At 55.3% G+C, this 25,816-nt stretch overlaps 1 long non-coding RNA gene across 1 annotated transcript; it reads left to right on the top strand.

The window, feature by feature from the left end:
- The first annotated feature begins 310 nt into the window (after positions 1-310).
- On the top strand, positions 311-25,379 carry LOC127484695 (uncharacterized). The gene is made up of 3 exons (XR_007911864.3): positions 311-554; positions 4,160-4,270; positions 24,132-25,379. It is a non-coding gene; the product is annotated as an uncharacterized LOC127484695 (long non-coding RNA).
- The last annotated feature ends 437 nt before the right edge of the window (positions 25,380-25,816 follow it).

Raw genomic sequence — 25,816 nt, forward strand, 5'->3', positions numbered from 1 at the left:
GAAGGACTCGGCGAGCCTGCTTAGGGGGAGAAGTGCAGGCAATACGGAGAAAAAGGGGGAAAAAATCAACACCCTTCAGATCGGCCTTCTGGGCCCCATAGCTTCTGAAAACCTTGCCATCTGTCCACACAAGCATGTTCCAAAGTTTTAAGCGTCTCTTTTCACGAACTCCGTTCAAGCTAACCTGGCCTCAGAATATATGGGGGAAATCTGCTATAAACAGAGGGAAATCGAGATGGTGGAGATAAATAACAATGCTGGCGTGTGCGGAGTGATCAGGGACTCTATTTATGGGCAGGCTCTGAGAAGCGCTGGCTGGAGCTACTGTGTCCTTAATGACTCACTTTTGCCTCGGCAGCTCGAGCTCCCTGGTAGGACACTAAAGATTCAGTGGCACAAAAAGCTTACAGATAATTAAATATTGATTTTTGTTTTCTAATCCCATATAAAAATTGTCCTGGGTCTCCCAGTGGTGGTGTTATCTCGCCAGGACACGGGAGGGGAAGAGACGAGGGTGTCTTTTAAGCCTCGTGGAGCGCCCCCCAAGGAGCAAGGTGAGGGTGTGTGTGTGTGTGTGTGTCTGAGACAAGGAGGCAGCATCTTTGGGGCTGAATTGCCGGGGGTGGGGGGTTGGATCTCTGCAGAGGCACGGGGCCCTAAGGTTCTCCTGTATTCTCTTGTTGCACAAGTTTCGTACCCAGGTCCCGGGGCAGGGGCAGGGAGGAGGAGGGGAGGTGGCTGGAGAATCTGAGAAATGAGGGCGGGCAGCTCTGGACCCTCCCCCCGCCCCCCCCCCCCCGCTGCCCAGCAGGCTGCCTGCTCGCTCACTCTCCTGCCCCAAGTCTTGCCAACCGTGCCAGGAACTTCAAGTCTGGGAAGAGGGCCAGAGAGAAATTTGTGAGAGAACAGTTCTTTTCCCACCCTCTGCTCCCTCCTCTCCCTCTCTTTCTTTAAAAAAAAAAAACTGCACTTCATTGTCATTTTGTGTCTGGAGCACAGCGAGGGACAGCTGGCAGGGTGGCACGGCTCCTGGCTGGCTGGGAGGTGGCGGGCGCTTCAGACAGGAAGGGAGCGCAGACTTGGAGAGCCGGGTCCTGCACCAGGTCCTGCCCCGTGTCTGCTGTGTGATATTGAGCAAGTTTAAAAAAAAGAACAAAACAGATTCCTGTGCCTCAGTGTTCCAATCTGCAAACTGGAGCTGTTCATGGCGGCCCCCCTGCCTGCCCAGGAACGCTGGGGAAAGGTTACGTTTAACCACAATGCGGATCTATGAAATGCTTAGAACAATGGCTGTCACTTACCACAAACCGAATCCTCCACGGATGCCAACCAACACTTACTTCCTAAGGGTTATGCATATTTGCACTCAGCTAAACCTCACTAGGCTGTGTCGTGAAGCCTCATTTCACAGACTGAGGAGAAAGCAGGCACAGAGAGGGTAAGGAACTCCGCCAAGGTTGCACAGCCAGGAAGTAGCAGAGTGGGAGTCCCTTGCTCCTGACTGGAGTGGCGCCATCTCTGGTTCTCTGGTGCTGGCTGCTGCAGGAAGTGCAAAGCAGAGATGTCTGGGCCAAAAGTGGCCCTCAGAGCAAAGCCGCCATCTGCAGTGTTGGCATCCCATACGGGGGCTGGTTCGAGACCCAGCTGCTCCACTTCCAATCCAGCTCTCTACTATGGCCTGGAAAAGCAGTGGAAGATGGCCCAAGTCCTTGGGTCCCTGTGCCTGCATGGGAGACCAGGAGGAAGCTCCTGGCTTCAGCCTAGCCCAGCCTCAGCCATTGCAGCCATTTGGGGGAGTGAACCAATGAATGGAAGATCTCTCTCTCTCTCTGTCTCTGCATCTGCCTCTCTGTAACTCTGCCTTTCAAATAAATAAATAAACCTTAAATAAATAATAAAAAAGCATGCATGCCCAGCATCTCCTGGAAGCTCAGGCGATGATGGGCTCCTGGACTCACCTGGCACAGGTCGGCTGGCATCGCGCCAGCCGTCACCTGCCACAGTCTCTACTACTCCCGTTGTCTCCCTGACTCCAAGACCCATTTTCTGTTTTTTGCATCTCCCCTTTGCCCTCGCATGCGTTGTGCCCCTTGCCTGGGGGTGGGGGAGAGCAATGATCTGCCTGTGGAGGCAGAAGACGCCTCGCTTATGGCTTTGTGGGTAGAGTGCCCCCTCTGATGGTGGGTGGCTCCGTCTGGGACAGAACAGCCCACCAGGGGAGGACAGGTGAGCCCTGATATGAGCTTCAGAGTCCTGAGGCTCTGACAGGACTTGGTTTCACAGTCCTCCCTTCTGGCAGTTCTAGAAGTTTCTGGAAGCTATGTTACAGGACTTCACAGCCTGGGGGGAGGACAGGACCTACAATTACAAAATTCTGAGATTTGCCCATCCAAGTGGCTTATAATACTCAAAGTCTAAAATGCTAGCATTCAAGCTCTCCAGAACCAAACTCACCATGCCCAGGGCTGGCTGACCCTCACATCTTGCAATCCAAGTGGACTCACTGCATTGAAAGTGGGGTGCCCTGAGTGGACCATGCTGAAATGTTACGGCTTCTGGGGGGTTCAGCCCTCTGATACCACAATTCAGGAACAGTCCGCTCTGTAAGATCAGAGAGGAGCTCGCCCGTAGGTCGCCGAGCCCAGGAGGCAAAGGGGGCCATGGGGTGGTGGCCGTGCTACCACCGGATGCCGAGATGGTCCCAGAAGGCTGAACCCGGCATGAGGTCCCCTCAGTGTCCTAGTGAAAGCAGTGCCATCGCCGCCGTGCTGGAGAGGTGGCCGTCCGCCTCGTGCTCTGCGCAGAGCCAGCATGGAAACACGCAGAGTTCAGAAGCAAACGTTAGGGCTCTGTGTTTGCTATGCAAGGGTAGCCGACCGCGGCAGCCCCATGCAGACCCCACTGTCAGGTTGTGGCTAATGAGTGAGAGCGCGGTGAGTGTTCAACTCGATCGGATTAGAGACGCTTGGCCCTGTAAGGACAAGGAAGGCGGGTGGAAGGATCTGCAGCCAGAGAGAGCACATGTGGGCATTTCCAGGTGGAAGAGAGAAACTAACGAGCCTAACACAGGACGTGTCCCGGTGTCCACGACTCAGGCCAATGGGAGAAGGGCTTGCAGCTCGGTCTTCCTGGAGCCCTTAGACCGGGCGTGGCCGAGCCACAGAGGCAGCTAGCCAGCCTATGTGTCCATTTTTTTTTTTTTAAGATTTAATTTATTTATTTTTGAAAGGAAGTGGGGAGGGGAGCTTCCATCTGCTGGTTCACTCTCCAAATGGCTGTGACAGCTGGGACTGCTCTAGGCAAAAGCCAGGAGCTGAGAACCCTTTCTGGGTCTCTTCCATGAGAGGCAGGGGTCCAAGCACTTGACCCATCCTCCACCGCCTCCCGGGGGTGACAGCAGGCAGCTGGAGGGGAAGCGGAGTGGCCCAGGCCCCCAGGTCTCTCACTGGGATGCAAGAATCCCAAATGGTAGCTTCCCCACTGCACTACAACACTGGGCCCCAGTGCCGAATTTTGACACATGTAGAAGCAGGAGAATTTCTGAGCAAATAAAAGTAGCCTATACCAGGACTCTGTGACCAGCCCAGAAAACGTCAGAGACACAGGTTCTCAGTGCAGACGTTTGTAACATCTTGAGACACACAATTCTTTGGTGCAGACTGTCCCGCACACGTGGGATGTGAAGCGGCATCCAGGAGCCCTGGCGTGGACCCAGCAGTGGCTGATAGCCTCCCCCCACCCCACTTTTCTTGATCAGAAATGTCTGCAGCTGCTACTTCACATCCCAGGGCTGCAGGGTGGGGGTGGGGGGACACAAGCTCCAGACAAACCTGGAAGACGTCGAAGAAGATCAGAGAGGCTGGCATTGGGCACAGACAGCAGTGAGGACACCACGAGGACGCCCACACCCCATACCCGAGCGCCTGGGTTGGAATCCTGATGCCAGCTCCCTGCTAATGTGCGCTCTGGGAGGCAGCACTCTGGGAGCCAGCACTTGGCCCCTGCCACCCACGTGGGAGACCTGGATGGAGTTTCAGGTTCTTGGCTTTGGCTTGGCTCAGACCTGGCTGTTGCAGGCATTTGGAGAGGGAACCAGCCGATGGAAGATCAATCTCTCTCTGACTATCTGCCTGTCTTTTCTCTTTGCCCTTTGAATCAGAAAACAAAGGAGGGGAAATAAATGAAGTTGTTAATTAAAAAGGAAGCAGGACTTGGTGGAAACACAGCGGAATGTCCCGGAATAGAAGCTGTGACTGAGAGCCGCATGCGGGTAAGGATTCCCACGGTGCCATCCACGCGTGACAGCGCTCTGCCGTGGGCTGCTCTGAGTTGGCCACGTATAACGGCCAGGCTTCATCACATCTCAGGGACAGAGTTCCTGGAGGTACTACCACAGAGCCACGCATGCAGGGGCTTCTATGGGACCAACACCAACACAGGGCTGCTGGTATGGGTGGGGTCTTTCTCTCTGCAGGTGCTACACAGCAGGAGGTAGAAAACTTGGGGCATCATCAACGCTCACTACACGTGAGAAACATTTTCACGACACTCTCACAAGCCATAGCCCAGAGGCAGGACTTGCTGTTGGGGGAAAGTTTGGAAAATAGACCCCATATCACCGCCGTGCCGAAGCCCTGTGTTGGGAAGGATTCTGAGGGTGTATGCAGGCTCACAGAAAGGTGATGCGCACAGGAGATCTAGCCAGGAGAGGGGCACTGACAGCCCAGAGACCAGCGCTGATCCTCTCTGGGGAGCATCTTGATCAAAAAGTGACCAGGAAGATTGCACCAGATCCCAGGTGATGGGCAGTGTGGCTCAGACGTGGTGAGACTGGGGCCTGCTTTGTGGCATAGCTGGTTAAGCCGCTGCTTGAGACACCGGCATCCCATACCAGAGCACCGATTCAAGTCCTGGCTGCTCCACTTCTGACCCAGCTCCCTGCTAATGTGCCTGGGAAGGCAGCAGAAGTGGCCCAAGTGCTTGGACCCCTGCACCCACGTGGGAGACCCAGATGGAGTTCCAGATACCTGGCTTCAGCCTGGCCCAGCTCTTGTGACCGTTGGGGGAGTGAACCAGCAGTCAGAAGATCTCTCTCTCGCTCTCTGTGCCCTGCTCTTATTTCAAATCAATAAATTAATCAGTTAAAAGAATTAGAGATGAAGGAAGTCTGAAGGCTGAAGGCAAGAAGCGGAAGCCGGGCCAGGTATTCCAACAGCGAGACTGCAGTAGAGGGAGTCGGTGGCCGAGGCAGGGACACTCTGGGAAGAGCTGAGGGAGACGCCTGGGCTGAGGAACCATGGAGGGTGCAGTGGGAAGCAGCTCCTCCCTGGGGCTGAACGTGGAGCCAGACTCCAGGGGAAGACGCTCAGAGGAGGCAGTGGAACCAAGCAGGTGCTCACGTGCCCAGAGACAGGCCCACGTCCAGCTTGGGCACAGGTGTCTGAAGAGGAGCTATACAGGGGGACAGAGTGGCCAGATGGTCACTGCGTGGGAGGGAGACCCGCCCTGGAAACCCCTGGGGCAGCCGGGAGGAAGAGCCACTGCTGGTCTGACGTTGAGCCACGCGGCCAGCAGGGGAACACACGGGCGCCCACCGCTTTCCCTCCCTTTGCCGGAAATAGGTATTGCCAGCCTCCCCTACATGGTTCTTCCCACCCCCTTGCTGTCATGATGGCATTGGGTGCAAATCTATTTCCCAAGGTGCACCTGCCAGGAAAAGCAAGGGTGCGGGCGTTGGATTGGGCAGGCGGGCGGGGTGCCTCTCTCTCTCTCTCTCTCTCTCTCTCTCTCTCTCTGCCTCTCCTTCTCTCTCTGTGTAGCTCTGACTTTCAAGTAAAATAAATAAATCTTAAAAAAAAAAAAAAAAGAACAGAGAGTTACAGACAAAGAGAGGTAAAGACAGAGAGATGGAGCTTCCATCCACTAGTTCACTCCCCAAATGGCCGCAACAGCCAGAGTTGGGTCGAACCAAAACCAGGAGCCAGGAGCCTCTTCCGGGTCTCCCACATGGGTGCAGGGGCCCAAGCATGTGGGCCATCCTCTACTGCTTTCCAAGTACATTTAGCAGGGAGCTGGATTGAAAGAGGACCAGCTGGGACTCGAACCGGCGCCCCTATAGGCTGCTGGTGCTGCAGGCAGCAGCTTTACCCACTACGCCACAGTGCTGGCCCCCAGAAAACTCCTTTTGCACAAGTTGGATTCTCTGCCAGAGCCTTGCGTGTACATGGATGGAGAAACAGCACGTATTTTGCCCAGGAACAGGAGAGAAGGGGCGATTTCTTGCGAAGTGAGTTTTTGTTCTCCTCTTTAGAACTTGATCTGTGCAGACCCCTAGAGACCCCTGGGGGGTGCCAGAGCTGGCCACGGCCCTGTCCATCAAAGTGAGACCTGATTTTATGCAAATATATGTAAAGAACTTGCCAACGGAGTCATAGGTAACACAATGAACTTAACTTTTTCCCTCCCTTTTTATTGAATTATAATGACTGGTTTCCATAGCAATTACTGCATCACCTTGTACATTACCAGAAAGATCTACTGCTCTATTTTGCAGTCATCCTTGTAAACACTGCCACTTTTTTACGAGGTTCTCGGGGAGAACAGAGCTCTCTCGGCGCGGCAGCAATTGGAGGGCATTTTACAGATTAATAAAGCCAGCCGGGGTGTTTTTACTTCCGAAGCTTGGCGGTGGGTTTTCCATCTTCAGCCTCGGCAGCCACTTGTCAGGCAGACAAAGAGGGAGGCAAGGGCACAGGCGGGAATGGAGGAGAGAGAGAGGTCTGGGGACCTGACAGGGTGATGGGGACGAGCAGAGCTGGCCTCGTGGGACCGCAGATTCTGGGACGGTTCTGGGGAGCCGTTCTCATGGGAGCAACCTTCTGCTCGGGCCTTGCTGATGGGCTCCCAGCACAGTGGAGGGCACGCGAGACATCCCAACTGCGGCCTGGAGATGGCAGTTCAGTGCCATCACCTGCTGGGACCCTGTGAGGGGAGGGGGAGATGGAAACCCAGACGGGCCCCCTCCCAGTGGCAGTTTGCTTTCACGAGCTGCTCCTTGTGGATTCCCATGCTGTCTTTCACTTCCAGAAAGTTCTCTGTACCTGACACTGCAGGGAGAGAGGGGCCTGGCCAGGGCTTGGCCCTCCCGGTGGGCTGTTGCCTGTCTTGTACCCTTATGAAGGGTTGAGCTTTGGGTCCTGATGAAGGGTTGAGCTTTGGGTCTGCAGCAGCTGCAGCCGAGGGCTCCAGCAGACAGGGCAGCCCTCTAAGGGGCTGTGGAAACCCCAGCAATGTTGTCCTGATTCCCAACAGAGGGGTCAGCGTTGTGGTGCGGTGGGTTAAGCCTCCCCCTGCCATGCCAGCACCCCATAAGGGCTTTGGTTTGAGTCCCAGCTGCCCCATTTCCAATCCAGCTCCCTGCTGATGCACCTGGGAAAGCAGTAGCAGATGACCCAAGTGCTTTAGTCCCTGTCACCCATGTGGAAGACCCGGATGAAACTCCAGGCTCCTGGCTTCCGCCTGGTCCAGTGCGAGGGGCTGTTGTGGCCATCTTGGGGAGTAAACCAGTAGATGGAAGACCGATCTCTCTCTCTCTCTCTCTCTCTCTCAAAGTAAATAAATTTTTAAAAAGAATTCCCAGCAGAGAGAGGGGCAGTGGTTCGGTTTTGAGCACCTTGGTTGCTCCTGATAAGGTACCTGCTTTCCGCCCCGTTGTGCACCTGCTCAGTGACCCTGACGGAAACAGCAGGAGGAAGACAGGCAGCATTGAGGGCCTGGCAGCTGGGAGGTCGGGCTGTGGTCGGAGTGGCCAGGCTCCCGCCTCCCACTCTCTGCCCCACGCCATGTCTGGGGCTCGGTGACTTCCCATCCCTCTCATAAGGCCCCGGGCAGAACCCCTGTTGGAGGTCATTGTGACCTTGAATGACTCAATTAACGTGTGGGAGCCTTGGCTCTCCCGGGTGTAAAATGAGAAATGGATGCTGGTTGGTTGTGAAGGTTCCTGCCAGCTCTGAAATGCAAGGGTTATTGGATTCTTACAGCATAGGTAGAAAGAAAGAGGGAGAGAGAGAGGGAGAGAGGGAGCGAAAGAGAGAGAGGGAGAGAGGGAGCGAAAGAGAGAGAGGGAGAGAGAGCGAGTGCCTTAAGCAGAAGGAGAAATTCCCCAAGTGACAAGAAGCTCTGAGTTCACAGAAATGCTTAACCCAGATAAGAAGGATGTAAGTGATGTTGGAAAGATTGTTATGAGATTAATAAAAGTGATTAAGGGATTAAGACTTCTCAAAAGAGATAGTGAAGAGACCACCAGTGGAAAATCCTCCCTCTTCTTCTGTGCTCAGCCTCCGACCTTGATTTTTAAGTCCTCAGTCATGCAGGCAAGGAACAAAACAGCCCCACCAGATGCTCCAGTCCAGCCCAGCCTCACACCGCCCTCAGGGAGGTCCCTGCACCTGCCCTGCCCCTGCCCTGCACACGGCCCTGAGTCCAATGGCCGGAGTGCCTTCTGGAATGTGCAGGGGGTGTTTCAGGTGCACCTTGAGGCCTGGGGATTGGTCGGCCAGGCTGTCCTGCTGGGCACCAAGTCCTGGATGCAGACAGAAGAGCAGCCTGGACATGAGTCGGGCATCATAAGAGAACTGGGGCACTGTGGGCATTGAGGAATACTTAGACCTGAGCGATGCTGGGGACTGCAATCTGCTCCCTGCACCTCTGTTTCTTCATCTGTAAGCTGGGGGCCAGGGTACCCCCAGGCCCCAGGCTGCAGGTGCAATGGGTGGAGCAGTGATTCACAAAGGAGTTAGGAGAGTCCTTTGCCAAGTGCAGCCTCGTTGGAAGACTCCAGACTTCTCTGCTGCTCCAGGATGACAGCATGGAACCCAGACCAGCCAACCGTGCCTGATCTTTCAGGGATTTGCTCTGAGGGAACTGTGTGGTCAGCCTGGGACTGGAAACCAAGGCCCCCTCACTGCTGGGTGGGACACCACCTCCATCTCATACCGCCTATGTGTGTGTGAGACCTCCCCACTGCCCATCTGAGAAGTGACGGTAGCTTTCCTGTCCCCTGGGCTGGCTGTGAGGATGAAGATGATATGAGGGGGCTGGTGTTGTGGTGCAGCAGGTAAGCCGCCACCTGCAGCGCCAGCATCCCACACGAGCGCTGGTTCCAGTCCTGGCTGCTCCACTTCTAATCCAGCTCCCTGCTAATGCAGCTGGGAAGGCAGCAGATGGCCCAAACACTCCTCAGCCGCCGGGTATGGACCGAGTCTGGTTCCTGTACAGCCAAGCTCTGCACGGAGTGGTCTGACCTCTGCCCTGCCTCGGGTAGTCAGCCTCCAGCAGGACCGACAAGGGACAGACTCCAGGGAGACGATGCTGTGCACCTGTTCTGGGATCCGTTGTGTGTCCCCAGCTATATTCAAGTGGCAGAAGGTAGAGGGGCCCCCACCTGCTGAGAGGGAGGCCCTTCCGTGGAGGAGAGAGATCGCCAGGCTCCTGGGTGCTCTCATGAACCCCAGCAGCTGGCAGAGGCTGAGGGGTGGTAACAAAGCTCAGAGGGGCAACAGCGTGGACCTGGGAGCCCCGCTGGCCCTGGAGAGCCAGGCCCTGTACCCCTGCTTCAGACAAAGCCTCGTGCAATTTCCCAGCCCTGGCCCACACGGTGTTGGCTGGGCAGAGGGACAGGGGCAGCCACCCCCTGGCCCCTGCTGCTGGTGGCTGCCCAGCACTGGGGCCAGCACGGACTGACTGCTGGCTCAGGTGCCATGGTCAGAGACTAGCGTCGGCTCTGGGCGCACACAGCTGTGGGTGCAGGTGCTGCACACGGGCTCCCAGCCAGGAGCCTGGCAGTCAGTGCTGGGAGCCCAGTGCTCCTGGCAGGGCTGGTCCCGCAGGGTGGGAAGTCTGTCTGGAGATGGGGACCCCTCTGTGCTGTGCTCCAGGTGTGGACCCCCTCTGGCTGGGGTGGGTAGTGGATGGGGCAGTTTTCTAGAGGGTGGGCTGCTTTCTGCACAGGCAGAGCTCTGGGACCCCAGCCTCCCTCTCTACAGCACCCACTGCGACCTGGCTCCCACACCTTAGCCCTTTGGCATCCAGGAGATTCTTGGGGGGCAGGCACCCCGGTCTCTGTCCATTAGCATCTCCTGTAGCATCTCCTGTGCTGTAGCATCTCCCCACCCCCAGGCTGTTCCCACATGTCCCCAGAACTTAGAGCCAGAGCCCCCTGACCTCAGCCCCCTCCGCCTCCCACCCCCAGAGCCCCTTCGCTCTGCTCTCTCTGCAGGAGGAGCCCGGAAATCCCCACCCACAGCCCACTCCAGGGCTTCCTTGGCATCTCGCTGTGTGTTCGCACCCGCAGGGCAGCATAGATGTGAAGCTCATGTCCATTTCACAGAAGAGCAAGGGGCGGCCTGGCTACGGGGCGCAGATTCACATAGGCTCAGGGTGAAGGACATGACCCCTGCGACTCTGATCCTAAACGTGGCCTTTTGAGTGTCTCGTTCTGTGCTGTGTGAACAGTGCCCTGCAGATAGCAAGTGCCCAAAAGAGAATATTTGAGTGGATGAGTGACTCAACAAATGCACAGAGAGACAGCTTCTCCTTACCCGCCCAGGGCAGCGGGCTCCATGTTTGGGGAACCTGTGGGCAGGGTCTGCGCTGGGCGGAGCCGGCTGGCAGGAGATGGGGACCAAGGGCCGAGATGCTGCCACAGGCCTCGCCTGGCTAGAGAGAAGCAAGGGAGGCTCCGTCTTTGCCTCTTGCTCCAGCCTCTCTGCTTCCTGCCTGTCTTCCTCCTGTTAGCCAGAGCCAGTTTGGTCACAGCAGGCTCTCCCCTGCAGACCTGCCGTGGCTCCCTATGTATGGCCCACCGGTCAGAGTCTTTCGTCCATTTTGGAAAGGCTTCAGGAAGTGGGGGTTCGGTCCAGGAGGTAAGATGTCCATGTGTCACATCCAAGTGCCCAGATCTGATGCCCAGTTCCAGCCCCGGCTACTGCAGCTCCTGGGAGGTGGCTGGGATGGCTCAGGTGGGAGACCTTCATGGAATTCCTGGCTCCTGGCTTCAGCGCCAGCCACGCTCGAGCTGTTTCCGGCATGGGGGAGTAGTGGAACCGGCAGATGGCATTTGTCTCTCTTTCTTCCTCTCAAATAAGTAAATAATTTTGAAAGAAAACCATTTAGTTTGTAGTCTGGGCCCATGTAAAATAATCAAAAAAAAGGACTGCTGCAGAGCTAGGTGAAGGCAGGGCTCAGTGCAGCAGCCCGGGACGCACGGCCAGGTCTGGACAAGCGTAAGCTGGGAGCACCGTGACTCTGACCGTGTGTCCATCACTGCACAGCCTGCAGAACCCTCTGGGAAACCAACCCAGCCATTGTCGGCGTGGCTTACGAGTTCACTATGTGTGAAGCTCTGTTTTGGGGCTTAAATTCCAGATCTGGGTGATGTTGGCCAGGTGGCTCTACCTCTCTGAGCTCCAGTTAAAACATTTATACCATGGGGATTTCTTTTTTTTATAGATTTATTTTACTTATTTGAAAGTCAGAGTTACAGAGAGGCAAAGGCAGAGAGAGAGAGAGAGAGAGAGGCCTTTCATCTGATGGTTCCATCCCTGGATGGCTGCAATGGCCAGAGCTTCTCTGATCTGAAGCCAGGAGCCAGGAGCTTCCTCCAGGTCTCCCATGCGGGTGCAGGGGCCCAAGGACTGCTTTCCCAGGCCATAGCAGAAAGCTAGATCAGAAATGGAGCAGCCAGGACTTGAACCACCGTCCGTATGGGATGCCAGCACTGCACCTGCTATGCCCCAGTGCCGGCCCCCACAATGGGGATTAAAAAAAAAAAACTCCAACTTTCCCTATTGGTTGTGAGAATATAATGAGCTGAAATGTGGGATCGTCATCACAGGGTTCAGTAGGCAGCAGGCACTTACCGCACGCTATGGCGAGCGTTCGTGAACCCTCTGAGTTTCACAATGTTCCAGTGAGGCCGACATTGTCTCCACCACAGTTTAAAGACAAGGAAACTGAGGGCAGGGCGCTGGTCCAAAACACTTCAGCCCTGGACTTGACCCAGGGGCACCTGCCTCTGCATCTGCTCCTCTGAAAGCTGGATCCGTCAGGTCCCAGAGGAAGGCAGGCGCCTGGGACCATCACCCTCAGGGCCACCCTGGGACTCTGACTGCAGCCAGCTGAGGCAACTCAGCGAGTGGGGAGCTTTGGGGTTCCCTCCAGACCCCTCGTGTCTGTGGCTCAGTGAAGCAATCAGCAAAGAGCAGCCCCTCGAGTCCAGAGCTCTGGTGTAGTGAGCTAAGCCTCTGCCTACGGAGCTGGCATCCTATATGGGCGCCGGTTCGAGTCCCAGCTGCTCCACTTCCGATCCAGCTCTCTGCTATGGCCTGGGAAAGCAGTAGAAGATGGCCCAAGTCCTTGGGCCCCTGCACCCACGTGGGAGACCTGGAGGAAGCTCCTGGATCCTGGCCTCAGATCAGCCCAGCTCTGGCAGTTTTGGCCATTTGGGGAGTGAACTAGTGGATGGAAGACCTCTCTCTGTCTGTAATTCTACCTCTCAAATAAATAAGTAAAATCAGGGAAAAAAAAAAAAGCAGCCCTTCGTGGGAGGTCCCTGGCACTGGGCTCTGAGCTGCAACAAAGGTCCCCACACAGGGCAGCCAGGCTGGGCTCCTGCCTCTTAGAGGAGACTTAGAGAGGGAGAGCCAGACACGCCAGCTGCTGCGTTTTCTGGGCCGGCAGGAGGAGCCCTGGGCGTGGAGCTCCGAGGGCAGCTGAGATGGCCAGGCGGGGTACAGTGCCCGGGCTCTGCTGTGTGACGGGCAGGGCAGGGGACGCTCAGTCAAGTGTGTGCTGGTGTGTTTGCGGGTGAATCGTGTTATTATTACACTACAGAATTTCAGAGCCTGGCCGGCTGCCGGCGAATCCACCTTGCAAGCTACACGAGCAGAGAGAATGCCCACACGGCACCAGGCTCAGAGAGCCACTTCCCAGCCAGGAAGGCAAGGATCACGTTGTCCTGTTTCACAGACAAGGAAGTTTCAGAATCGGGTGGAACTTTGTTTTGCCCACATGGGCTGCGAAAGGCTCCCCAGATTGCAAGTTAGGAAGGCGAAGTAGCTGCCCCAGGGCCAGCGAGTTGGTAAGAAATGAAGCTTTTCCTAAACTCGACTTTCTCATCCACAAAATGGTCGCATTGCTCTACCCCGTGGGTGGCCAGATGACATCGGCCAAGATAGTGTGCGTAGACGCACACTCATGCTTTAGATACAGAGCAAGCCTTTGGTCCATGCTGGCAGGTGTCAGCCTGTTCTGATAACAGGATCAGCCTGGCTTCCCTGGGGGAGGGAGAGCCGTCCCCACCCCCACCTGTAGCCCCCCCCCCCCAAAATGGACGGTGACCCTCAAGAAACGTAGACTTATGCTTCTCACCACCTGCCCGCCAGGTGACAGAGAAGTGCTCTCATCGTGCCAACAGCACCAGGTTCTTGACCCCAAAGTGTGTGCGGGGGAGTGGCACTTCCTGGCGGCATTCTCTCCAGGGCCCCAGGACAAACAAAGGAATCAGGGACGGCAGGTTGAGTTGAGTCACGGTCCCTGGAGTCCCTCCTGGCTTGCACCCTTGTCCCCCGCTCTGCTGTTGGGTGTGTGACAAAATGCCTGAGGCTGGCCACTTGTAAAGGAGAGACCTGTTGGCAGCTCACCCTTTGCGACTGGGGGGGGGTCACTGCTTCAGCGCGGCTCAGGGTTCCCTGTCTGGGTCACACACAGCAGAGGGCGTCACAGTGAGCTGTATGAGAGAGAGAGGAGCACATGAAGAGACCTGAAGCCACCGAGGGGCCAGGTACCTCATGCAAACTCACTTCCAAAGACCAGCCCAGGAGCTCTGCACCTGCTCCCAGGCCCCGCCCCTTAAAGGTCCCATCACCTCTTAACTGCTGCGCTGAGACCACACTTCCTACACACAGACCTTTGAGGGTCACCACACCTGGACCAGTGCCTGGCAGTGACAGTGGCAGTGTCCCAGGGAGACACTGTTCACATTGCCCGGTGCCCCCAGAGCACTGTGTGGGGGAGGGGTGTCTAGGGAGCAGGAAGACACGGATTCCTCCCATCTGGGGGTTCCTGCAGTGCCTGAGCCAGTTTGAGCAGCTCAGCTCTGGGATGCCCCTGCCAAGCCACCTCCCAACCTCGCCTTAGAGGTTTTATTTCTATTTAGTTATTTATTCATGAAAGAGAGAGAGAGAGGAACACGGAGCAAGCATCCACCTGCTGGGTTGAGTTGAAGCCGGGAGCCAGGAACTCAATCTGGGTCTCCCACGTGGATGGCAGGAACCCAGCGGCTAGAGCCCACGCCGCTGCCTCCCAGGGTGCGCCCGACCCTGCCGGAAGCTGCATGGCACAGCAGAGGCAGGGCTCAAACCCAGGTCTCCAGCCTGGGAAGCCACGGTCCGCCCTGAGGGCTTCACCCTGGGCCAGAAACCCCACCCCGGCTGCGGGGTTTCCTGAGCCACCTTCACCGCCCTGCAGCCTCTGGCCCCATCCCTCATTCCAGCCGAGACGTCAGCATTTTGTAGGCAGCGTGCACGCAGGGGGCGGATGTGCGCACGCGCATGCGCATACATATCTCGTTCTAGAGACAAAGATAAGCAAGAATTGAGCCTCTGCGTATTTATAAATTCTGAACACCTGCTGTCAGTCTCTCTCTCTCCCTCCCCCCCACCCCCCGTTCTCCTGCACTCACTGCGTCTCCCCTCCCAATTCCCGCACGTAGCAGCCCCCACTCTCCTCTCGCTTTCCTGAGCAGAGTCTGTTCTCTCCCGGGAGAGGCGCCGACGGCAGCGGAGCTGGAGTTTCCATCCATAAACACTTCACCTCACAACAGAAAACAACAACAAGCCTGCGTCTTCCGAGCGTCTGTTTCCCGAATCGCTTGGCAAGGGGATCCCCAGAGGGACCTCAAAAATCATCCTTTTCAAAACAAAGGTGACTGAGGCGGGGGCTGCGGGCGCTGGCACGGGCGTCGGGAAACCCAGGGACGAGCGCTCTTCTGCTATGTCTCAGGGATGGGAGGCGACACCACAGGCCTCCCCTTCCCCCTGAGCCCCGCCCCCGACAACTGCTGCAGACCTACTGTGCGCCGAGCTCTGTCTGAAGGGGCGGCAGTGGAGGGCGAAGCAGACGCCTGGGCAGTGTCCACCTGGGAAGGGCCTGGAGGATGGTGTAGCTGACCGCTGGCCAGCTCTGATCAGATGAGAGCTGGGGCTCAGCTGGGAGCTGGGGTCCCTGTGTGCGGAGGAGCCCCCGCGGGAGTCGGGGCGGGGGAGGGGGGAGGCAGGCAGGCAGGGCTCTGGGCCGATGCTGTCCATGTGCCTCGGGGATCACTCTCCACCCAGCTCCTTCGTGCCCAGCACCCAGGACAGGGCTCAGGCTCCGGCTCCCCCAGCTTGCTCTCTGCAGGAGCAGCAGGGGCGAGCTGCTGTCCCGAGACCCTCCCACACAACCCCCTCCCCAGGCTGCAGCAGCCACCTCCTCTCAGGCCTTATTTTAAAGACTTATTGGTCTATTTGTCTATTTGAAAGTCAGAGCAACAGAGCAGGAGGGAGAGAGAGAGAGAGAGAGAGAGAGAGAGAGAGAGAGAGAGAGAGAGAGAGAATCTTCCATCTGCTGGGGCCACAGCAGCTGGGCCAAAGCCAGGAGCCAGGAACTCCATCCAGGTCTCCCGTACGGGTGGCAGGGACCCAAGCACTCGGGCCATCTTCTGCTGCCTTTCCGGGTGCACCGGCCCTCTAGTCCCCTACATCTCTGGTTTCCTTTATCCAAGACTCCCAAAGGGAGCCAGACTAGAGCTCGCCTGGAGTCCCGGTCACAGGGCACTCGTGGAGCCTTTGTCTCGAGGTCAGCAGGAATCCCCTAGCTTCTCCAGGGCGGTGGCCTCGTTCAGTTTGTATTTGTACGACTTCTTGTGTTTATAAGGAGAAATCATCAAGGAGTTCATGGGGGGAAAAAAAAGCATCTTCAGAAAGAAAGGAAGAAAGAAACCACTTGGCTTTCAACATTTTTTGCACTGAAAGAAAATTATCTTTTACCTCTGTCCATGCACATTCCGCAGTCCCCCTGTGTGAGCTCACGCTCGCAGGAAAGCAGCAAGGACTGTCGGGGGGTGGGGGTGGTGGACGGTGATGCTCCCCAGAGAAGACGACCAGGAAGCGCTCACCCCAGGGCTTCTCCGCACCCCACAGCAGCTGTCCTGACCCCTGTGCCACGAGTTCAGATATTTTGATTTCTCAGTGGTGCAGAAGCTATGCCCATTCGGTAGACACTAGACTTCACAATTTGAGTTTGGGTCTTTTATTTTTTAGATTAATTTACAAATTTGAAAAGCAGAGTTGCAGAGAGGCAAAAGCAGAGAGAGAGAGAGAGAGAGAGAGAGAGAGAGAGGTCTTCCATCCACTGGTTCAATCCCCAAATGGTCTCAATGGCCAGAGCCAGGTAGATCCAAAGCCAGGATCCAGGAGCTTCTTCCAGGTCTCCCATGTGGGTGCAGGGGCCCAAGGACTTGGGCCATCTTCTACTGCTTTCCCAGGCCATGGCAGAGAGCTGGATCAGACATGGAGCAGCCAGGACTCAAACTGGTGCCCGTATAGGATGCTAGTGCTGCAGGCCATGGCTTTAATCCGCTGCACCACAGCACTGACTCCCAGAGTGTTACCAGGGCTCCAAATATACAGGCTGATCTGGTTGGTGGTGCAGGGCAACAGCTGTGAGCCACAGTGCTCAGCCCCACCATCAGGAGGGGACACAGCCGACCCCCTAGAGCATGCCGTGCTGCCAAACTGCAGTGTTCAGCAGGTTAGGTGGACTGAGGGCCTTGCTGGCTTAGGATGTCTGCCATTTATAATGGGCTATTGGGGGCATAACTCCACTGTAAAGCGAGGAGTGCTTGCCCTTGGAATTGATCCTTACACAGGGGCGGGGGGGCGGGGACTCCCCTGTTGGTTCAGGCCCCTGGCTTTAGCCTGGCTCAGCTCTGGTTGTTGCAGCCATTTGGGGATTGAACCAGAGGGTGGAAGCTCTCTCTCTCTCCATGGCTCTCCCTCTCTCTCTCTGTCACTCTGCCTTTCAAATGAACTCATGCATCTATTTAAGAAAAGGATTGGGATTTGTTTTAAATTTGCCAGGATGGCCCAGCCAGAGAAGTTCCCCACTCTCACTGGTCCTTTTTTTTTTTTAAGGTTTATTTTATTTATTTGAAAGACAGGGTTACAGAGAGAGGTAGAGACAGAGAGAGAGGCTTCCATCCACTGGTTCACTCCCTAGATGGCTGCATTGGCTGGAGCTGCGCCAATCCGAAGCCAGGAGTCAGGAGCCTCTTTCGGGTGCAGGGTGCAGGGTGCAGGGGTCCAAGGACTTGGGCCATCTTCCACTGCTTTCCCAGGCCACAGCAGAGAACTGGATCAGAAGAGGAACAGCTGGGACTCTAACTGGTGCACATAGGGGATGCTGGTGCTTCAGGCCAGGGCTTTAATCCACTGTGCCACAGTACTGGCCCCTCGCGCTGGTCTTGCCTCACCATGGCACCAGCTCCCTGAGGCAAGTGCCTGCTGTGCTCACTGCTGTAGCCGCAGTGCCTAGCCAGAGTGGAGAGCGGTCAGCATCCAGCCTGGGGCCCTAGAAGGCTGGGGAAGTGATTTGGTCTGGCCCTGCCAAGACAACCATGGCCAGGACTCAAAACCCAAATCCAATACATCTCTAGCGGGTTGATCATTGTATATGTCCCGCCAATGACATTATAATTATCCAGATGACTTTGGGCAGAAACAAAATGGATTCTGCCCGCCTGTGCCCCCACCCCCACCCAGGCAAACCCCTGTAAATCAAGCCCGGAAGGAGACCATGAAGCCTGGCAGCCTGGGAGTTGGTCCTGCCAGCCCCACTTCCTGGCCCGCGCACGTGCGTCCTGCCCTGAGCCGGGTTCCCCAGCAGACACGGCTGTGCACCCGCACTCCTTTAAATGTTAACGGTGCCATAAACATGAACCACCACAAAGTGCTTCTAAAATAAGGTTAATGGAGCCGGGTTTATTCCGTCGTGTTGCACGCTTAACTAGATCCGAATGATCACCAGCTTCTCTTCTCGTTATGGGTGCTGGAGTTAGGGTTGTTTTTATGTCTCCCTGGGCTTTTGTTTTCCTCGGGGGTTTTATGGGCCAATCTGGAGTCAAATGTCCCATAAAGGCCAGCTGCAGGGGGTGTGGCTGTCCCCAGGGCTTGAGTCCCCAGAGGCATGGCCTTTGGTTCAAGTTCCTGTTTAGTGGGGACCCTACCCCACCTTGCACCACCTCTTGCGAATCACTCATGAACAGGTGCAGGAGCGAATCCTCTTGCCAAGGCACTGTGACGGCTCCAGGATGTTTTGGGGTGAATTAAAAGAGTGAAGGAATGTTTAAGCTGTCCCTATGGCTTCTCCACACTGGCCCACACCCCACCTCTGCTCTCTGCTGCCTTCAGAACAGAGTGCTCCATGGACGTTTGCTTAAAATGGCTTAAGTTCCAGGGTCTGAAGGCTGCAAGAGAATGCAGGGTTCAACTCCAAGTAATGACCAAGGAAGGACTGAATTGAAAGGGAAACAAAAGATTCAGGAGAAGATCCATGTGGGTGGCCCATGCGCGGGGCCCAGGGCCACCTGCTCTTGCTGCCTCATTTAATACTCACAGCTGCCCTGGTCGGAGGACACGCAGAGCTGTGGCTGATTTGTGTCCCAGTGCTGACGTCACAGCTGGATCTATTTATTTGAAAGGCAGGAAGTGAAGGCTTCCATCCGTTGGTTCACTCCCTAAATGCCCACTAAAGGCAGAGCTAGGCCAGGCCAAAACCAGAAACCAGGAGCGTAAGCTGAGTCTCCCAGGTGAGTGCAGGGGCCCAAGTTCTTGAGCAGGAAACTGGAATCAGAAGCAGAGGCAAGACTTGAATCCAGGCACTTGGAAATTGGATGCAAATATATGTATATATATGCAAATATATGTAGCTATCCCAAAGCACCACCTCGCCAAACGCCCACCCCTCGAGCTGGCTCTGAGCTGTCTCGCCCCAGGCATCATGCTCTGTGCACAGCCCCTCACGGGAGCCTGGGAATTTGGTTGTCTGGGAGCACATTGACCAGGTCTCCATTTCTCCATCTGTGAAATGGGAATGATGAGGATAAGGTTTCCAGCGATGGAACACAGCGAGTGGAAAACTCACTCATGATGGAGAGTGGCTTGGGTGCTCTGAGAGCCCAGGCTTTGTCCCCGGGGCGTGCTCATGGATAGAGAAGTCATCTGAAGTCAGGGCAGAGTGAGGTTCAAGTTCGACCTTTGTCACTTACCCAGTGCACAACCTGTAGCCGGACCAGCTGTCCACCCTTCCTGTCATCCATCTCACAGATTATGGGCCGCGTGCAAGGTTGAGATAGATGCCAGACCACTGGGTGCAAATCCACTCTGCCGTGGGCGACACTGACTCGGGGGGCTCTGCGTGGGCAATCAGTCCTCCCTCCTGCTCCTCCAACTCACCTGATTGCCCTGAGGGCCTCGCGTCTCTCCCTGCAGCCAAGCAGTGAAGCCCTAACTCCTAGCAGGAGTGGGGGGGAGGGGGGGACAAAATTGCAACACAAGTTGCAATCAACTTGTGTTGCATATAAACTGACACTAGACTTTCAAAATCCCATTTTTTTCATCACACACATTTACCATGAGCCTTTTAGTGATTAGTAGCCCATGCATGGATGTCAAACATTTCTGTGAAAAAATCAATGTATCTTTTGGCTCCAATCTCCACTAACTTTGCGAAGTGACTTTATACTTCAGCAGGTGGCTGGGTTTTACAGAGGTCAGTAAGTTAAAGTGGCATCATGGAGATGAGCTCTGTGTGACAGGTGGCCCTAAAAGAAAAGGAAGTCAGAGGACAGCTATGGAAGCCTCTTCATGGGATGCCCGTATCCCATCTCGGAAGGCGTGGGATCGAGTTCTGCCTCCACCTGCCATCCTGAGTCCTGCTAATGCACACCCTGGGAAGCTCGAGGACTTGGGTCCCCAGCACCCATGGTAGGAGACCCCAGTTGGAGTTCTTGGCTCCTGGTTTAAGCCTGGCCCAGCCCCAGCTGTCACAAGCATTTGGGGTGTGAACCAACAATGGGAAATATCTCACTGTCTCTCTCTCTCTCTCTCTCTCTCTCTTTCTCTCTCTCTGCCTTCCAAATAAATAAGTAATACAAAGACACAGGAGTGGGAATCAGGGCATGTGGGAGACACCGTTAGCACATACGCGCGGAAGATGGCCAGGTGAGGGCGCAGCAAGGGAGCCGCCACCCATGAGCCGAGGAGGGAGGGCCCCGAGAAGCAGACGTGCTGGGCGGCACCTGCATCCTGGCCCCTGCACCTCCAGAACTGTGAGAAGATCCATTTCTGCTGTGCCTGCCAGCCAGCCTATGGCATTCCACTGTGGCCATGTGAGGGGATCAGAACCTGTAACCTCGCGCAACCACTACCAACATCAGGATACAGAATATTCCAGTACCCCTGTCATCACCAATGGGTCCAGTCTGGTTTTGAACTTCATGTCAAACCTGGGAGCGAGTAAACATGCTTCCAGTGCATCTGGCCTGTCACTCAGCATTCCAGCGGAGAGAGGCAGCCTTGTTGCTCTGTGCCACACCCTTTCTTTTTCAGTGTTGTATAATATCCCAGCGTGTGCCTTCGTCAGTTTTTCCTTTCTCCTGTGGATCCACATTGAGGCTGCTGCTACTCTTGTGCCCTTTTGCATAAAGCTCCTATAGGGGTGTTTGTGCACATCCTGAGGAGCCCTGGACACTGGTTTCTTTGGAGTACACACGGGACCCTCAGTATCCATGGGGATGAGTTCGAGGGTTCCCCTTGGGCACCGACATCCCTGAACACTGAATTTCCCCATATAAACTGACATAGTGTCTGCACAGAGCCTCTGCACACCCTCCTAACACCTTCCTCTCCTTCTCTTCCTCCTCCTCCTCCTCTTCTTCTTCCTCCTTTGTAGAGAGGCAAGGAGAGGAAAAAAAGAACTTTCACCTGCTGGCTCACTCCCGGGTGCATGCAATGACTAAAGCTAGGCTCGGGCCAAAGCCGGGAGCCAGAAACTCCCTCCAGGTTTCCCACGTGGGTGAGAAGCTCCCAACTCTTACACCAACACCTGCATGTCCGTGGCATGAAGTTCAAAACCAAGCCAGGCCGGTTGGTGATGACAGGGTTACTGGAATATTCTGCTGCCCCCCCCCCCAGGGTGTGCACCGACTGGACGCCAGAATCGGGAGTGGCACCGGGACTTGAACCCAGGCACTCGGTATGGGAAGTGGCTATCCCAGCGCCTGGCCCCTCCCATACACTATGCAAATGCTATGCAGCTGGATTTTAGACTGCATCGGTTAGGGAATAGCTACAGGAAAGCAGGTGTGTGTGAGTTCCATACAAGGTTTCTTTTCTGAATATTTTGCACCTGCGGTTGGTGGAGCATGCGGTCACAGAACCACAGGGAGGGAAATCTGACTGAAGAGTCCCAGACCTACGTGTGCATTCAGGGGCCAGTTCCGCATCCTCTCCGGGCCTCAACCTTCTCATCTGTCAGATGGTGCCAGCCACCTACGGCTGCTGGGAGGATTGGGCGTGATCCTCGATCTTTGATTGGATGTCCAAGACGAGAAGCAAAAACCCAGTTCCAGAATGATCCACACCGTTTGTATGAAGTTTAAAACCCTGTGGGAGCAAATGCGACATCGTGTTTATGGATATGGGATCGCACGATGAACGTTACAAAGCACCCCCTGGCATGTTAACCTGGGAGCTGAGGCTCGTGGCGGGAGGAAAGCAGGACACCGCGAGCGGGCCTGGCAGCCTGCGTTCAGCAGTGTCTGTGATGCCTTCTTTGAGGGGAAAAAAAAAAAAAAAAAAAAAAAAACCTGGGCCAAACAGATCGTAAAGTTCACTTTTTTTTTTGACAGGCAGAGTGGACAGTGAGAGAGAGAGACAGATAGAAAGGTCTTCCTTTGCCACTGGTTCACCCTCCAATGGCCACCACGGCCGGCGTGCTGCGGCTGGCGCACCATGCTGATCCGATGGCAGGAGCCAGGTGCTTATCCTGGTCTCCCGTGGGGTGCAGGGCCCAAGCACTTGGGCCATCCTCCACTGCACTCCCGGGCCACAGCAGAGAGCTGGCCTGGAAGAGGGGCAACAGGGACAGAATCCGGTGCCCCGAACGGGACTAGAACCTGGTGTGCCAGCGCCGCAAGGTGGAGGATTAGCCTAATGAGCCGCAGCGCTGGCCCACATTTTTTTGAAAGCTAGTTTGGATGCTATTTTCTCTATGGCTTTTATATTCATGGAAATAAAAGTAAATGATGTGTTTATTTCGCTGCAAAATTTTGTGAAACCCACGCGTGCGATGGGCCTTTCAAAAAGTTCATGGAAACTGCCTATGATGAACAACGGATCCCCAACCACGCTGGAGGTGTAAGTTCTTGGAGGTCCTCTTGGCCATTTTCTGAAAATGGTCAGGAGTCCCTGAGCGGGACGATCCGGCCACGGCTCTAACTCTGACCCCACCAGCAGCAAAGCCTGGCACGGAAGGCAGCCACAGAACGCAGTGCCCAGCCCAGTCTGAGAACCCGGTCAGTGAATTATGCTGTTTCTTGCAACACCCATCAAGTGGTACCTGGCAACCAAGCTGCTGCCGACAACAGGCTCCGGCTTTAACAAGTGGGGTGCTAGCACTGTCCATTTTCCAAACATGGCTGAGTTTCAGCTCATTGTAGTGATGCAGTGAAGAAAAATACCCTGGGACAAAACCCCACATGCATGAGGTTCACCTTGGCACACACAGGGTGAGGGGATGGCAGCCAGTCTTTCCAGCAAGGGGGAGGAAAAACAGAGATAGAAAGGAAAAAGTAAAAGGAGCTACTTTGTATCATTTTAAGAGGCGGGAGAAAGCCCCGCCCGTCTGTGCATGCATGGGTGCCTTTGTGTGTGTGTGCACGTGTGTGTGTGCACATGCATGCATGTTGAAAGGCAAGAAACCGAGCAGAGAGGGTACAAGTGCACTCGGCTCAGGACAGGAGTGGTGTCTGTGGCCCTTGGCCCTTCACCCAGTGCCAGAACAACCTTCTGAATTTTTACTGCACGTGCTGCCTGTGCAGAATGAACCCATCCTCATTTTCCTAACGTCTTGGGTAGAACAAGGGCTCCTTGGCCCTGGTGGTGCAGGGTGCTGCCCTGGCGTGGCATGGCGTGGCGTGGCAGGCTACTGTGCAAGGAAGGAATTGTGTTGCTCATGGCTCCGTCTGGGGCTTGGTTTGCACTGACATCAATGCCCTGGGCTCCCGCAGATCCGCGTCATAAAAACAGAGAGAGATAGTAACCCCAGGAGGAAGGGAACAAGGGAACAGGGTGCGCTCAGGAGCAGGTGGAGGCCGCACCCTGCTGGGGTCTGCTTTGCCAGGTGGGTTTCCCTGGGGACATCTTGGGGGCCCTCAGGGGCTTTTTGCCACAGCCACCGGCATTGCTGAGCCTCCGGATTCGAGGTCCGGCTCTGCCACCTCTGAAACTGTTCGCTCATCTGCAAAATGGAGCCAGAACAGCTGCCCTGGGTGCAGAACGTCCAGTGCCGCATCTGGCACTCGGCCGCTCATGCCGGCCTGCTCGGGTTTTAACGGGGAGAGGGAGGCAGATGGAAGGCTGTCGGGTTAGGGGGTGGAGACAGGCAAAGGCTTGGGGTGGGGGACAGGGAGGGCTCTGTGCCTCCACGGGGTGCACACGGAACATCAGGCTGTGTTCTCCAGGGCACCCAGTTCACCCCCTCAGCGACAGCGACAGTGACAGCGATGGGTGGGCTGGGGACCGGCTCTTTGTTAACCTCATGGGCACCCAGCACCTCCCACGCGCTCACGTGTGCTGGCTCTGGTAATATTTCTGTACCCATAATGATGCTATTTTCCTCTCTGCTGGACGTCTGTTGATTTTGCTGGCTCAATTTCCAATCCACCTTCTTTCTGCTAAAGACGCATTGATTTTCTTCCTGGAAAAAAAAAACTCCCCATATGCTTCTAACACGGCTCTTCTCTGTTCTCACAGCTGTGTGGCAGAGCACAAGTGGGACCGGGACTCAGACCTGCGCCCTTGGTGGATTCCATTTCCCGGTCTCCGTGATGGATGGAGACAGGCAGGTGACGGATGTCAGGGATGAGGCTCAGCTGCAGTGTGTTAGCTGTGACTGCTTAGGAAAAGATGTCCTTCCAGTGACAACGGATAAATGAAAACGGCAGGAAGACTCGGAGCACCTGGCAGCCCTTTTGTTATCGTGAGGAAGCTCCTGCCTAAGAATGAGACCAGCACAAAATGGGAATGAGACGGACGCCCAAGAACATCCATTGAATGCCTAGCCCCGGCCATGCCTGGAGCTGGAATCTTTTCACTGTTCTGCGAGCTAATACTCGTATATCCTGTGTCTCTCAAGCTGGCTGAATTAGGTCCAGATGTGTCCCATTTTTATATTAACAATCCGTCACTCAGGAAAGCCGAGTAAGTTTCCTACGCTGAGGACGTGGCCATGTAGGTAGGGGAGCCAGCGCCAACCCGGATTTTCCTGGATCTTAACTCCGTAATCTCAACTCCTGGGCAATTGCTTCTGAAATTGACTTAAAAGAGATACTGAAGGCCAGGGGAAGGGTGGGGGATGGTGCCTGCATTGTGACTCAGTAGGTTTAGTGGCACCCCAGCTTATATGGGTGCTGGTTGGAGTCACGGCTGCTCCACTTCCCATCCAGCTCCCTGCTCATGCGCCTGGGAAAGCAGCGGAAGATCGCCCATGTAGGAGATCTAGAAAAAGCCCTTGGCTCTTGGCTTCAGTCTGGGCCAGCCCTGGCCATTGTGGCCATCTAGGGAGTGAACCAGCAGATGGATGGTGTCTCTCTGTCTCTCCCTCTCTCTCTATAACTCTGCCTTTCCAAAAAAAGTAAATGAATCTTTAAAAAGGAGAGAGAGAGAGAGAGAGATATTCCGGGATTGTTTTCTCTTAGAGGTTTAAGGTGATACCAGCAGTCAATCAGGAGGAGAAAGCCTGGTGACTCTGCTGCCAAGATTCTGGGATCTGTGACTCCTTCGGACCTCTCTGAACGAGGAAGTGACAGCTGTTAACTGTGGCCAGACTGAGATGTCAGAGGCACCCGCGTTTGACTTTCTGTTCTGACTGCCAACTGTAGGGGCCCTCTGGATGCAGAATGTTTTAAATAGTCTTTTCTAGTAATGGTTGAAATGCTGTGTGCTAGTTCAATTTTCATGACTTCAATTAAAATACCAAGAGGAACATCTTGGGAACGAAAAGGCTTGATTTCGGCTGAGAGTTTGGAGTTTGAGCTGAGGATCGGGTGAGCCCATGGGGTGGGGTCTGGTGGGTGCTCACTGTGGCAGGTGTGGAGGCATGGTCATGCGGTAACCCAGGAAGCAGAGTGGGAGAGCAAGCTGGCCTGAACTTGCACCCAGGACAACCAACATGTGCACAAGAGCCTCTCTCTGCAGGCACACCCCCAGCGACATCGCCCATCAGGCACCAAAGCTGTATCAAAGCTCCACCCACAATCCATCTATCATTAGCACGAAGACATTGAAGACATCGAGTTTAAATATCTGAGTGCACTGGGGGGAGGCGAGTCCCACTTAACCCGTAAAGCTCTGCTTTGTTCTTAAATAGTTTGTAATTCACAAGGAGTTACAGAAGTAGCCATCACCCAGTGTCCCCTGGTGCATGGATCTCACGTAAT

This window comes from Oryctolagus cuniculus, chromosome 21 (assembly GCF_051225735.1).
Source record: "Oryctolagus cuniculus isolate XC-2025 breed Fujian yellow rabbit chromosome 21, ASM5122573v1, whole genome shotgun sequence".
NCBI lineage: Eukaryota > Metazoa > Chordata > Mammalia > Lagomorpha > Leporidae > Oryctolagus > Oryctolagus cuniculus.